The sequence below is a fragment of the Chiloscyllium plagiosum genome, unplaced genomic scaffold (assembly GCF_037043375.1).
Source record: "Chiloscyllium plagiosum isolate Xiang-an unplaced genomic scaffold, Cpla_swu_hap1 HiC_scaffold_15, whole genome shotgun sequence".
Taxonomy (NCBI): Eukaryota; Metazoa; Chordata; class Chondrichthyes; order Orectolobiformes; family Hemiscylliidae; genus Chiloscyllium; species Chiloscyllium plagiosum.
The window spans coordinates 29,533,818-29,546,966 of NW_028270153.1; the positions used below are offsets into that span (position 1 = coordinate 29,533,818).

Genomic DNA, 13,149 nt, shown 5'->3' on the forward strand with positions numbered 1-13,149 from the left:
GGGATGAAAAATATCTGTTTAAAATAGGGCTGCTGTCCACTTGAAGGGCACAGAGATAGTAACAAGTAATAGTTTTGAAAAGGGTGCTAGAGAACATTCATTAGTCAATACCAAGAAGAACTGCAGATGCTGTAAATTAGAAACAAAATCAGAAATTACTGGTAAAGCTCAGAACGTCTGGCAACATCCATGGAGAGAAATCAGAGTTAATGTTTTGGTTCAAGAACTACACTTCTAAGGAAAAGTCACTTGATGCAAAATTTTAACTCTTATTTCTCTCCACAGATGCTGCCAGACCTGCTGAGCTTTTCCAGCAATTTCCATTTTTGTTTCATTAATCAATAGATTTGCTATCAATAATTTTGGAAGCAAGAAACAAAAAATTAACAAGAAAACTTTGCATTTGTGCAGAACCTTTCACAATGACATTTGTTCCAAAGTGCTTTATATGTAGTCACTTTGCAGTATTGTCTTTGCTGCACTGGAAATATGATAGTGAATTTGTGCTTAACAGGCTCCCATAAAGCTATATGGTAATGACCACAAAATCTGTTTCAGAGATGCTGATGGGGATAATATTGGCCAAGACACCAGGATAGCTCCCTTGTTCTTCTTTGGGAAAGTACAGTGACCTTTTAGGTCGACCTGAGGGGGCAGAGCATCTTTTGTTTAACAGCTTATCCAAAAGATAATATCATTACTTCAGAATGTTCAGTAGTGATAAAAATTGTACACATACCAACAACTGTTTGCTGATATGACAAAACATAACTGTCAGCATAATATGTAATACATGCAAATACTTATAATGAAACTAATTTCAAAAGTAACTTTTATGGCTTTGTAAGTTTCTTTTAAAAAAAGACGGGCTGGCAGAATGGTCATTGACAAGCTGATCAAAATTATTTTGTCACTGTTGAGTTCTGTCCACGACAGTAATGATTTTTTAATAATTACTTTATTAATGTTTATCTTTATTTGTTACAGAATCATAGTCATAGTCATGGTCACAGAGCTGTACAGAATGGAAACAGACCATCTAGTCCAACTTGTCCATGCCAACCATCTATCCCAAATTAATCTAGTCCCATTTGCCAGCATTTGGCCCATATCCCTTTAAACCCTTCCCATTTATAACTATCCAGATGCCTTTTAAATGTTGTAATTGTACCAGCTTCTACCATTTCCTCTGGCGGCTCATTCCACACCCTCACCACTCTCTGTGTGAAAAAGTTGTCCTTTAGGTCTCTTTTATATTTTTCCCCTCTCACCTTAAACATTGTGCCCTCTGGTATGAACACTCTTATCCCTGAGAAGAGAACTTGACTATTCACCCTATCAAGTCCCTCATGATTTTATAAATCTCTACAAGGTCACATTTCAGCGCTCCCAGTAAAACAGTCCCAAGCCTATTCAGCCTCTCCGACAGCTTAAACCCTCCAACCCTGGTAACATCCTTATAAATCTTTTTTGAACCCTTTCAAGTTTCACAACATCTTTTCAATAGCAGAGAGACTAGAATTGCATGCAGTATTCTAAAAGTGGCCTAACCAATGTCATGTACAGACGCAACATGACCTCCGAACTCCTTTACTCAATACAAAACAAAGCTCAAAACATCAAATCTCCTGCTCCTCGGATGCTGCCTGACCTGCTGTCCTTTTCCAGCACCACACTTTTTGACTCTGATCTCCACCAGTCCTCACTTTCTCCAATACTCAATACACTGATCAATAAAGCCAAGCATACCAAATACAGTAGCGCCTTGACATACGAACGACCCCATTCACGAACAAATCGGTATACGAACAGGATTGTACGTAAAATTTTGCTTCAACGTACGTACGAAATTCAAGGTACGAACAAAGATATGAACGCAAAAAGTCCGTGTGCGACCACGTGGTTTCATTGTTCTGCTTTGCTACGTGCTTGTTGAACGCAAAAGCTCTCAAGCCCTGCGTGATCTCATTCAGTTCGTCTTTGGCATGTGCGCTGTGAACAGCCGTCCAAGCATTCTTACGCTATCCGAACAATGGGAAAAATTGATTCAGTTCACGAACTTTTCAGTTCGCGAACCGGGTCCCGGAACGGATTAAGTTCGTAAATCAAGGTGCTACTTACCTACTTCACTACCACTAGTGGGCAGCACGGTGGCACAGTGGTTAGCACTGCTGCCTCACAGCGCCAGAGACCCGGGTTCAATTCCCGCCTCAGATGACTGACTGTGTGGAGTTTGCACGTTCTCCCTGTGTCTGCGTGGGTTTCCTCCGGGTGCTCCGGTTTCCTCCCACAGTCCAAAGATGTGCAGGTCAGGTGAATTGGCCATGCTAAATTGCCCATAGTGTTAGGTAAGGTGTGATTGTAGGGGTTTGGGTAGGTTACGCTTTGGCGGGTCGGTGTGAACTTGTTGGGCAGAATGGCCTGTTTCCACACTGTAATGTAATGTAATCTAATCTAATCTATGTCTCCCTGGGAACTATGAACTTGCAATCAAAGCTCTCTTTGTTCAGCAACACTCCCCAGCAGCTTACCATTAAGTGTCTGTCTGCCCTGATTTGCCTTTCCAAAATGAAGCACCTCATATTTATCTAAATTAAACTCAACCTGCCACTCCTCAGCCAATTGGTCCATCTGATTAAGGGCACTGGCATTGATTTGAATTAGAGTCAGTAAGTCAATGTCTGGTCTACCAGAATTGTTTTACGTAGGAACTCTCAAAAGGATGGTGTGGGAGGCAAAGCAATCTAATTCTCAGACGGAGAATTAGTTCACTTTTCAAGCAACAATACTGGATCTTCATGGATATCAGGGTTTCTAAGAGTGTTTGAGACTAAAGTCAGACTTTTAGCTAAACCTGGGGCTGCTTTGGTGATTCCTGTTCTGATGACAAAAGCAGACTGATGATAATAATCAAAACTACATAATTAAAGCTATTCAAAACCAAAAGTTTCAAATCACATAACCAGGGATCCGGGAAGTTTAATGGCACATGTTCAGTGTATCTGGTCAAAACCACTGTATATTACTCACAATAACCTGACTAGGAGAAAGTGAGATGCTAATGAGTCATAAAAGTGTGATGCTAGAAAAGCACAGCAGGTCAGGCATTATCCGCACAGCGAGAGAGTCGGTGTTTTAGGCGTCAGGATATTGTGTGTAATATACAGTAGTTTTTGTCCAGATATACCAAAGATGTATCATTAACTTCCAGGATCCCTGGTCGTGATTTGAAACTTGTGGTTTTAAATATCTTTAATTATATTGTTTTGATTACTTCATCAGTCTGCTTTTATCCTTCTGTTAAAGGACTTGTATTCAAAACGTTGACTCTCCTGCACCTCGGATGCTGCCTGACTTGCTGAGCTTCTCCAGTGGCACACTTTGCAACACAATGTCCTGACACTCATTAGGATTACCTCAAGCATTCACTTCTAAGCTAAACCTCTTTGTAGCTCCTTTGTGCAATCCTGACCACAATGGTTACATATTACAAAGGTGTACCATTCCAAGAGGATGATTAGTCAGTTTCTGTCTACCAGGGCTGAATGCTTCATTAATGCTGTAGAATTTTGACTGAAATACTTGTAACATAGATTGTCGAGGTGGTGTTATCAGAGAAAAGAGAGAAATGTATGACTGGTAGATGGTTTCATGAGGGTCTTAGTAGGAGCTGCAAAGACGCTACATTTAACATCCCGGCCTCCACTGTGCTCTGTGGCAATGAAGTCCACAGGCCCACCACTCTCTCTGGCTGAAGAAATGTCTCCTCATTTCTGTTCTAAATTGACCCGTGGTCACAGCCTTAGAACTAGAGGGGTTCAATTTAGAACAGAAATGAGGAGAAATTTCTTCAGCCTGAGAAAGTGGTGGGCCTGTGGAATTCATTGCCATGGAGCGCAGTGGAGGCTGAGACGTTAAATGTCTTCAAGGCAGAGATTGATAAATTTAATCTCTCAAGGAATTAAGGGATACAGGGAGAGTGCGGGTAAGTGGCGTTGATTGAATGGCGGAGTGGACTCAATGGGCCGAATGGCCTTATTTCCACTCCTATTTCTTAAGGTCTTATGGTCTAAAGTATTCATTTTCAAAGGCAATGAATCAAAGTCATGCAATCGATTATTACTTGAGGATATAATGGTTTTACTAAATAATGCAGAAAATTATGCACTAGTTGAAGGTCTTGTGTCCAAAACGTCGACTCTCCTGCTCCTCGGATGCTGCCTGACTTGCTGAGCTTCTCCAGTGGCACACTTTGCAACACAATGTCCTGACATTCATTAGGGTTACCTCAAGCATTTACTTCTAAGCTAAACCCCTTTGTAGCTCCTTTGTGCAATCCTGACCACAATGGTTACATATTACAAAGGTGTACCATTCCAAGAGGATGATTAGTAAGTTACTGTCTACCAGGGCTGAATGCTTCATTAATGCTGTAGAATTTTGACCTAAATACTTGTAACATAGATTGTCGAGGTGGTCTAAATATTAGTATAATTATTTTTGTTTTTCTGCACTCAGTCACAAAGTTGCAACACAGAAATAAATATACATCAGCTTGATCTCCAAGAGACACCAACTCAAGATCACTCTGATGTTTGCTCAGCATGTCACTCTCCTTGCATTAATAGAGGTAGTTGTAAAATTAATAAGGTGAATTCCTAGAGCTTTGGATTTGTTGGGAATTATCGAACCTGCATCAAATAGGAACTAATTTGCAACTTGCAATTCAATTATAATTCATAGGTTAGGATTGGACTAACAATTTCAACAGCAAAAAACATAATAGCCCCTGCAAACGTCCTGACAGACTCAACTTTGGAAAACTCAGTGCAAACAGATCAAATTTGCAGATGATATTCCAAGAAGGCATAGTGAAACCTGAGTAGACTGCTCTGAAATTACAGCATGCATTGGATAAAATGTATAAATTGGCAGAGCAATGGTAAATTCAATTTAAAAGCTGACAAGTGAAATGTACCGTACAAAGAAGAAAAACTAAATAACACAGATATTTTATGAATGTTGTTGAAATAGTCACGAACTCCAGGAATCTTTGTCAGAGCTGCTATACTTTCCTAATCCATACACAACAGCAAAGCTAAAACAATCATGAACTGCATATTTCAATAAAACAATGTAATTCAAGCAATTATCAAAAAGGGGTCAATCAAGCAATACTTGAGCAGGGCATTCAATCCCAGTTACCAAAACAAAGAAACATTCAAATATTAGTGGCAATCCAGAGACAAGCCATGAGGAAATAAAAATCTTCTTTCATTCAAAGTGGCTGTGAACCTGTTGCATTGTTGTGAAAATTCAACTACTAGTTCCTATGTATCTTTTAGTCTGTCTGTCATCAGTCCCATACCAAAGTGTTTGGCTCTTAACTTCCCTTTCAAGACAGGCCACTCTGCACTGTCGATAAACTGCAGTGGTACAAGAATGCAGCCTTCTCCAACCTTCTCAGGTCTGATAAGGATGACTATTAAATGTCAGCCTTGCCAGAAATGTCCAAATCATGAGAATTTTTTATTTTAAATTAAGTGTAACTATATATTATTTTGGTTTGATCCAAGGAATTATTTATTTCACTTAATAATCATTGTGTTGTCAAGTGAATAGAACTAAAAATAATAGTTTTAACATAATTCAAGCCATGCTTTAAGATGAACCATGATATAAAACACTAGTTCAGCCTCAACCAGGAATTGAGCCCAATTCTGGGCACCAAGCATAGGGAAAGGCTTTAGAGGTGATACAGTACAGATTTGAATTGAATTGAATTTATTGTCAGGTCTACTGAGGCACAGTAAAAAGCTTTGTCTTGCGAGCAATACAGGAAGATCACGGAGCTAAGTAGCATAGATAAATAAATAATAGGGAAACAGCAGCAAAAACAAAAGCACAGGTACAGGCGAATGTTAAGTGCTTGTGAGTCCATTCAGTATTCTAACAACAGTAGGGTAGAAACCGTTTTTGAAATTGGTTGGTGCATGTGTTCAGGCTTCTGTACCTTCTCCGCGATGGTAGAGGTTGTAGAAAAACATTGCCAGGATGGGATGGATCTTTGAGAATGCTGGCAGCCTTTCCTTAACAGCAGGCCTGATAGATGGATTCAATAGACGGGAGGTTGGCCCTTGTGATTGTTTGGGCCAAGTTCACCACTCTCTGTAACCGTCTCCAATCTTGAATGGTACAGTTGCCATACCAAGTTGTGATACATCCAGACAGAATGCTCTCGATGGTGCACCTATCAAAGTTGGCAAGGGTATTCACGTCATGCTAAATTTCCTCAGCTGCCTGTGGAAGAAGAGACGTTGTTGGGCCTTTGTAACCAGGGAGCCCACATGAAGAGTCCATAAAAGCTTGTTGTGGATGACCACTCCCAGGAGCTTGACCTGTTCCACCTCTGTGCTGTTAATGTGCAGGGGGGCATGAGTAACACCCCGACGAAAGTCAGTAATGAGTTCCTTGGTTTTGCAGGCATTGAGAGCTAGGTTGTGCTCAGTGCATCGTTTTTCCAGGTCTTCCACCTCCCATTTGTAGCCTGTTTCGTCGCCATCAACCGACTATGGTGGTGTCATCAGCAAACTTGTAAATGGCATTAGTCCTGTATTTGGCGACGCACTCATGGGTATACCATGAGTACAGTAGGGGGCTGAGAACACACCCCTGGGGGACTCCAGTGATGAGTGCTAGTGAGAATGAAATATTGTCCCCAATCTTCACAGATTGTGGCCTCTGGATCAGGAAACTGAGGATTCAGTTGCAGAGACTGGGGCTTAGCCCGAGATCAGTAAGTTTAGTAATCAGTCTCGAGGGGAGAATAGTATTGAAGGCTGAACTCTAGTTAATGAGTAGGATTCTTAAGTAGCTGCTCTTGGTGTCAAGGTGTTCTAGGGAGAAGTGAAGGGCAAGTGATACGGCATCTGACATGGATCTGTTGGTCCAATAGGCAAATGGGAATGGGGAAGCTGGAGTTGATTAATGCCATGGCCATCTTTTAAAAGCACTTCATGACCACCAAAGTTAGGGTCACTGGGCGGTAGTCATTGAGACATGCTGCATGAGCCTTCTTAGGCACAGGGTCTTTGGTCTTGAAACAGGCAGGGACAGTGACCTGTACAGGGAAAAGTTGAAGATGTCTGAGAAGATCTCTGCCAGTTGATCTGCACATGCTCTGAGTGCACGGCTTGTACTCCGTCTGGTCCCATCGCTTTCCTTGGATTCACACGAAGGAAAACTGATCTGACCTCTGATGCAGTGACTGTTGGGATAAGTTCATTAGGACTTGTCGGAATAGGTGTTACCTCTCTGCCAAAAGTCTGCTCAAAGCGAGCATAGAAGGCGTTGAGATCATCTGGGAGGGCTATGTCATTGTCTGCTATCTCTTTTTAGAACCTCTGATGTCATTCAATCCTTTCCATAGTGGCCAGGTGTCTGTCTGAGTCTCTAGTTTGGATCGTATTGGTCCTTGGCTGTCTTAATGGCTCTGCGAAGGTCATACCTGGATTCCTTACATTTGAGTGGGTCTCCTGATCTGAAGGCCTCACACCTAGTTTTTAGCAGATCCTGTATGTCTTGATTCCATCCAGGGTTTCCTGTTGAGGAACATCCAGATTGACTTCCTCGATATGCAGTCCTCCACACACTTGCTGATAAAGTCTGTGACAGTGGTGGCGTACCCATTCCAGGTACCTGCAGACTGTTTGAACACGGCCCAATCAGCCGATTCCAGACAGCACCAGAGTTGATCCTCTACCTCCTCCGACCAGCACCGGACCTGTATCCACAAGGGGGTCTCCTGCTTGAGCTTTTACCTTAAGCCAGGAGAAGAAACACGGCATTGTGGCCGGAGTTCCCAAAATGAGGGCAGGGAATGGAGTGGTAGGCATCCTTCACAGTGGTGTAGCAGTCGTCTAAAATGTTCAGGTGGGGGAGGTAAATGTTCTGGTGGTATTTGGGCAGCACCATCCTTAGATTGGCTCAATTGAAGTCGCCAGTTACATAAATAGGGCCTCAGGGTGTTCCGTCTCCAGGGTGTTAGTGGTGGAGTATAGCATATCCAGAACTTGCTCAACCTTTGCTTATGGCAGTATGTACACAGCAGTTAGTATAGCAGCGGTAAATTCCTGAGGTAGATAGAAGGGGCGGCATTTGATGAGGAGGAATTCAAGGTTCAGGGAGCAATGGCTGCCCATAGTTGCAATGTCCGTGCACCACAAGTTGTTGATTAAACCGTTGGCTTACCCGAGGATGCGGCACAGTCCATACGATGGATAGAAAAACTATCAGCCTGAAGTGCACAGTCAGGAATTGATGGGTTGAGCCAGGTGTCTGTGAAGCAGAGTGCGCAGCAGTCCGCAGTTCACATTGGAAGCTGAGCCGTGATCTGAATTTGTCCATTTTGTTCTCCAGAGATTGTACATTTGCTAGGAGTAAGCTCGGAAGGGGAGTCTTGAAACTGCGTAGTCTCAGCCTTAATAGCAGGCTGGCATGCTTACCATGCTTACATTTGAGTGGTCCAGCAGTCTGGTGGAGTGGATTATGACTACTTCCGGTCAGGTGATCCTTCCTATGATACTGTGGAGCAGGTAGAACTGCTTAGGACCCAATGTAGCAGATAATTTACTTTGTGGGTTTTTTTTTACCAGAGGGCGTTTGCTTAGGACGCAGTGGAGAAATTCCTGGTTTCAGTTGCTGCCGATTTGCTGCTCCATAGTGTAACCAGCAGGCATCCAGCAAGTGATTTTTTTCTTGATTGGCCAAAAAGGAAGCTTCAAGCATTGAAAGAATTGTGAAACTAGCCAATATAGTTGAGAGAGATAGAGAAAGAGAGAGAGAGAACTCCTCTATTTTGAGCATCCCCTCTGCATGGTAACAAATTTAAATTCAAAAATGGCCTTAGCTGCAAAGACACCTTAGTGCATGAGAAACTACCACTGGATATTGAGGATCCACAGCTGTAGCCAAATAAGCAGAGAGGGATTGAAAGGAATTCTGGAGCACTGGGTCCCCCGACCTCTGGAACCCTCTGTTTGTTGCTGGGAGGCTACCTCCAAGCAGCCGACCTGTTCCTGATGTTCATAAGTTCATAAGATATAGGAGCAGAATTCGGCCATTTGGCTCATCGAGTCTACTCCATCATTTGATCATGATATGCTCCTCACCCCCATTTTCCTGCATTCTCCCCATATCCCTTCAACCAGTTACCAAGTAAAAATCTGTCTCACTCCTCCTCAAATTTGCACATTGTCCAAACATCTACTGCACTGTGGGGTAGTGAATTCCACAGATTCACAACCCTTTGGGAGAAATAGTTTCTCCTCAAGTCTGTTTTAAATTTGCTACCCATCATCCTAGAATGCTCCAAAAAAGAGGAAGCATCCGCTCCACGTCTACTTTATCCACACCTTTCATTATCTTGAATACCTCAATTTGATCTCCCCTCATTCTTCTAAATTCCAGAAAGTATAGCCCTAAACTGTTCAATCTCTCTTTATACGACAAAACCGTCATCTCTGGGATCAATCCAGTGAGCCTCTTCTGTACTGCCTCCAATGCCACTACATCTTTCCTCAAATAAGGGGACCAAAACTGTGCACAATACTCCAGGTGCAGTCTTACCAATGCCTTGTAGTTTCAAGAATACTTTTATATTCTATTCCGTTAGCTATAAACGCCAATATTCCATTCACTTTCTTTATTATCTGCTGTACCTGCAGACTATTTTTCTGAGACTCAGAACTGTTCCAGTATTCTCACAGACCAACTGAAAAATAACCAATCTTTACCTCATCCCAATTAGCCCTCGATCTCCCGAATAAGCCTCCAGGAAAAATGAGCTTAGTTTGTTTGCTGACAGGACAAAATTGCCTGCCTCCACCCACCCAGCTTCCATTCTCATTGACTTTGCATGTGAAGCCAGTATGCAAAACTCCTCTGAACTTGTTTTAAAGAATATTTTCTGGTTCATCAAAACTTTTCAATTCAACATATTCCATCAGTGATTCTGTTCAGTCTGTGGAGGCCACAAACTCTTGAGCATATACTGTATTCTTGAGTTCATGGGTTTTGATTTGGGTTGTAAATTTATCCAACTTGTTCAAATAGTGAAACTGTAATGAATAGCTCTCATTCAGTTCCTGAAGTAGAGGAGCCAATGTTGAACTGGGGTGGACAGAGTTAAAAATCATACAGAGTTAAAAATCACACAACACCAGGTTCTCAGTTGCTGAAGCACTTTCAAGATAGCTTTGTGATTTGATATGCTACCAGCAATTTCCTGAAAGATTTGCTTTACTTTTGGAATTAAATGGTACGTCATCATGTTTTGACAAATATTTCTACATTTTCATTTTCAGTTATGTGCTTCGGCAAAGACATTATCCCATTGTGGCACTGTATTCCTGTACTCACTTGTCCTGTATTATTTTAACCAGAATCATATTCTTTTGTAATACTTGACTAACTCTAAGTATCTTCAAAGCTTTCTGAGCTATGCCAACAAACTATATCAATAAGCGGGAAAACAATCTTGACAATTGGCACCTTGGGAGAACAGATGCTAATTACTAACTTAGCAGAGATGTATCATTTAGAGTGCATAAGATACTTGAAATGGAATTGCAATATGATAATAAATCTATGACTGTAAGACCCTGCTCAGCTTCTGTGGAAGGAAATGTGCTGTTCATACCCAATTTGGGCTCATATGCCACTCCAGTTGCAAACTAAATGATGTGGACCCAACCTAACTGCTCTGTGATAACCTAACAGACCATTAAAAGCATCCGGGGTAGAAAATAAATGTAATCCCTGTTAGCAAGTTCAACATCCTGAAATTCTGAAAATAAATAAGAAAAACTTCAGACTTCGAAGTTATATCCTATTGTATCTTGAACTCCCTAAGTCAGAGCATGATTTGGAGGTGCCAGTATTGGACAGGGGTGTACAAAAGTTAAAAATCACACAACACTAAGTTATAGTCCAATATTTGGAAGTACAACCACCTGAATAAGGAGCAGTGTTCCAAAAGCTCGTGCTTCCAAATAAACCTGTTGGACTATAACCTGGTGTTGTGTGATACTTAACTAGGTCAGAGCAGTTATGTTGGTCAAATAAATCCTAAATTGCATTTCTATAGTTTTGCACAGCTGTGATACTGACATTAAAACAATCCACCACAATTAGTGAATGGACTTTCTCAAAGCTGAATTAGTTATTTTTTGATAAAGGCGAGACAAGAACAATTCTGTCATTAAGCAATTATGCTTGAGTTATAGAGTCATAGAGATGTACAGCACGGAAATAGACCCCTCAGCCCAACTCATCCATGTCGACCAGATATCCCAACCTAATTCAGTCCCATTTGCCAGCACTTGGCCCATATCCCTCTAAACCCTATTCATATATTCATTCAGATGCCTTTTAAATGTTGCAATTGTACTAGGCTCCACCACTTTCTCTGGCAGCTCATTCCATACACACACCACCCTCTGCATGAAAAAGTTGTCCCTTAAGTCCTTTTTATATCTTTCCCCTCTTACCCTAAACCTATATCCTCTGGTTCTGGACTCCCCCACCCCAGGGAAAAGACCTTGTTTATTTATCCTATCCATCCCTCTCATGATTTTATAAACCTCTATGAAGTCCCCCCTCAGCCTTCGACGCTCCAGGGAAAACAGCCCCAGCCTATTCAGCTTCTCCCTCGAGCTCAAATCCTCCAACCCTGGCAACATCCTTCTAAATTTTTTCAATTTTTACAACATCCTTCCGATAGGAAGGAGACCAGAATTGTACACATTATTCCAAAAGTGGCCAAACCAATGTCCTGTACAGCCACAAAATGACCTCCCAAATCCTACACTCAAATACTCTGACCAATAAAGGAAAGCATACCAAACGCCTTCTTCACTATCCTATTTATCAGTGACTCTACTTTCAAGGAGCTATGGACCTGCACTCCAAGGTCCCTTTATTCAGCAACACTCCCTAGGACCTTAAGTGTATTAAGTGTATAAGTCCTGCTATGATTTGCTTTCCCAAAATGCAGCACCTCACATTTATCTAAATTAAACTCCATCTGCCACTCCTCATCATTAAACATCTTAAAAAGACAGGAGAAAATTACGGCACTTAAAAATAGTTGTTTTCAAATTTTGATGATTCCTATCCACCTGTTTAAAACTTTTCAGATGAATTTACTACACTTCACACACTGTATTCAGGTATCAAATTTAAAATTTCTGTCACATTTCAAACAAAAAATGAGACTGGACATGTATCGTTTCATACAGGTTTGTTCTTAACTTATCTATTCTTAAAGACGATTTACAAGAAACTTACCATATGAGTATATATTGTGAAGTATTTAAATGGTCAAACAAGCTTATACAGAATTTCACTAAGTATGGAATAGTGCAGTCTGCTACATGACATTGTCCTTGGGAACTTGCACATCTCCTGAGCTGCTGTAAGCAATATTACAAAATATCTGTTTGTATTATTATAATTTATGTTCTCTTTATAATTGTATTCTACAATTTATATTCTGGAAAGGAATTATGATATGAAATTGCTTTGTCCATCTATTGCTATTTTATTTTGACAATGTGCTCAATGAGGCAAATTTCCTTTGTCTAGTACAGCAAAATATCCAAACAAGATAATTTTGCAATTGGTAGTTTTTAGTCAAGCCAATATAGGGTAATGCAAGCCTTTTGCAAGCATTAATGGAGATTATATGGGAGTGAAACAAGAAGGCTTGAAAATTTTTCATTTGGAACACTTAACTATATTGACTTTGAGGAGAAAGTGAGGTCTGCAGATGCTGGAGAGCTGAAAATGTGTTGTTGGAAAAGCGCAGCAGGTAAGGCAGCATCCAGGGAACAGGAGAATCGACGTTTCGGGCATAAGCCCTTCTTCAGGAATGAGGAAAGTTTGTCCAGCAGGCTAAGATAAAAGGTAGGGAGGAGGGACTTGGGGGAGGGGCGTCGGAAATGCGATAGGTGGAAAGAGGTCAAGGTGAGGGTGATAGGTCAGACTGGGGTGGGGGCGGAGGGGTCAGGAAGAAGATTGCAGGTTAGGAAGGCGGTGCTGAGTTCGATGGATTTGACTGAGACAAGGTGGGGGGGGGGGGGGGGAATG

General features: G+C 41.5%; 1 protein-coding gene across 4 annotated transcripts in view; it reads right to left on the reverse strand.

The window, feature by feature from the left end:
- The window catches only part of LOC122560172 (DNA (cytosine-5)-methyltransferase 3B), a 290,151-nt gene that overhangs the window by 219,857 nt on the left and 57,145 nt on the right, over positions 1-13,149 (reverse strand). The window lies entirely within an intron of this gene.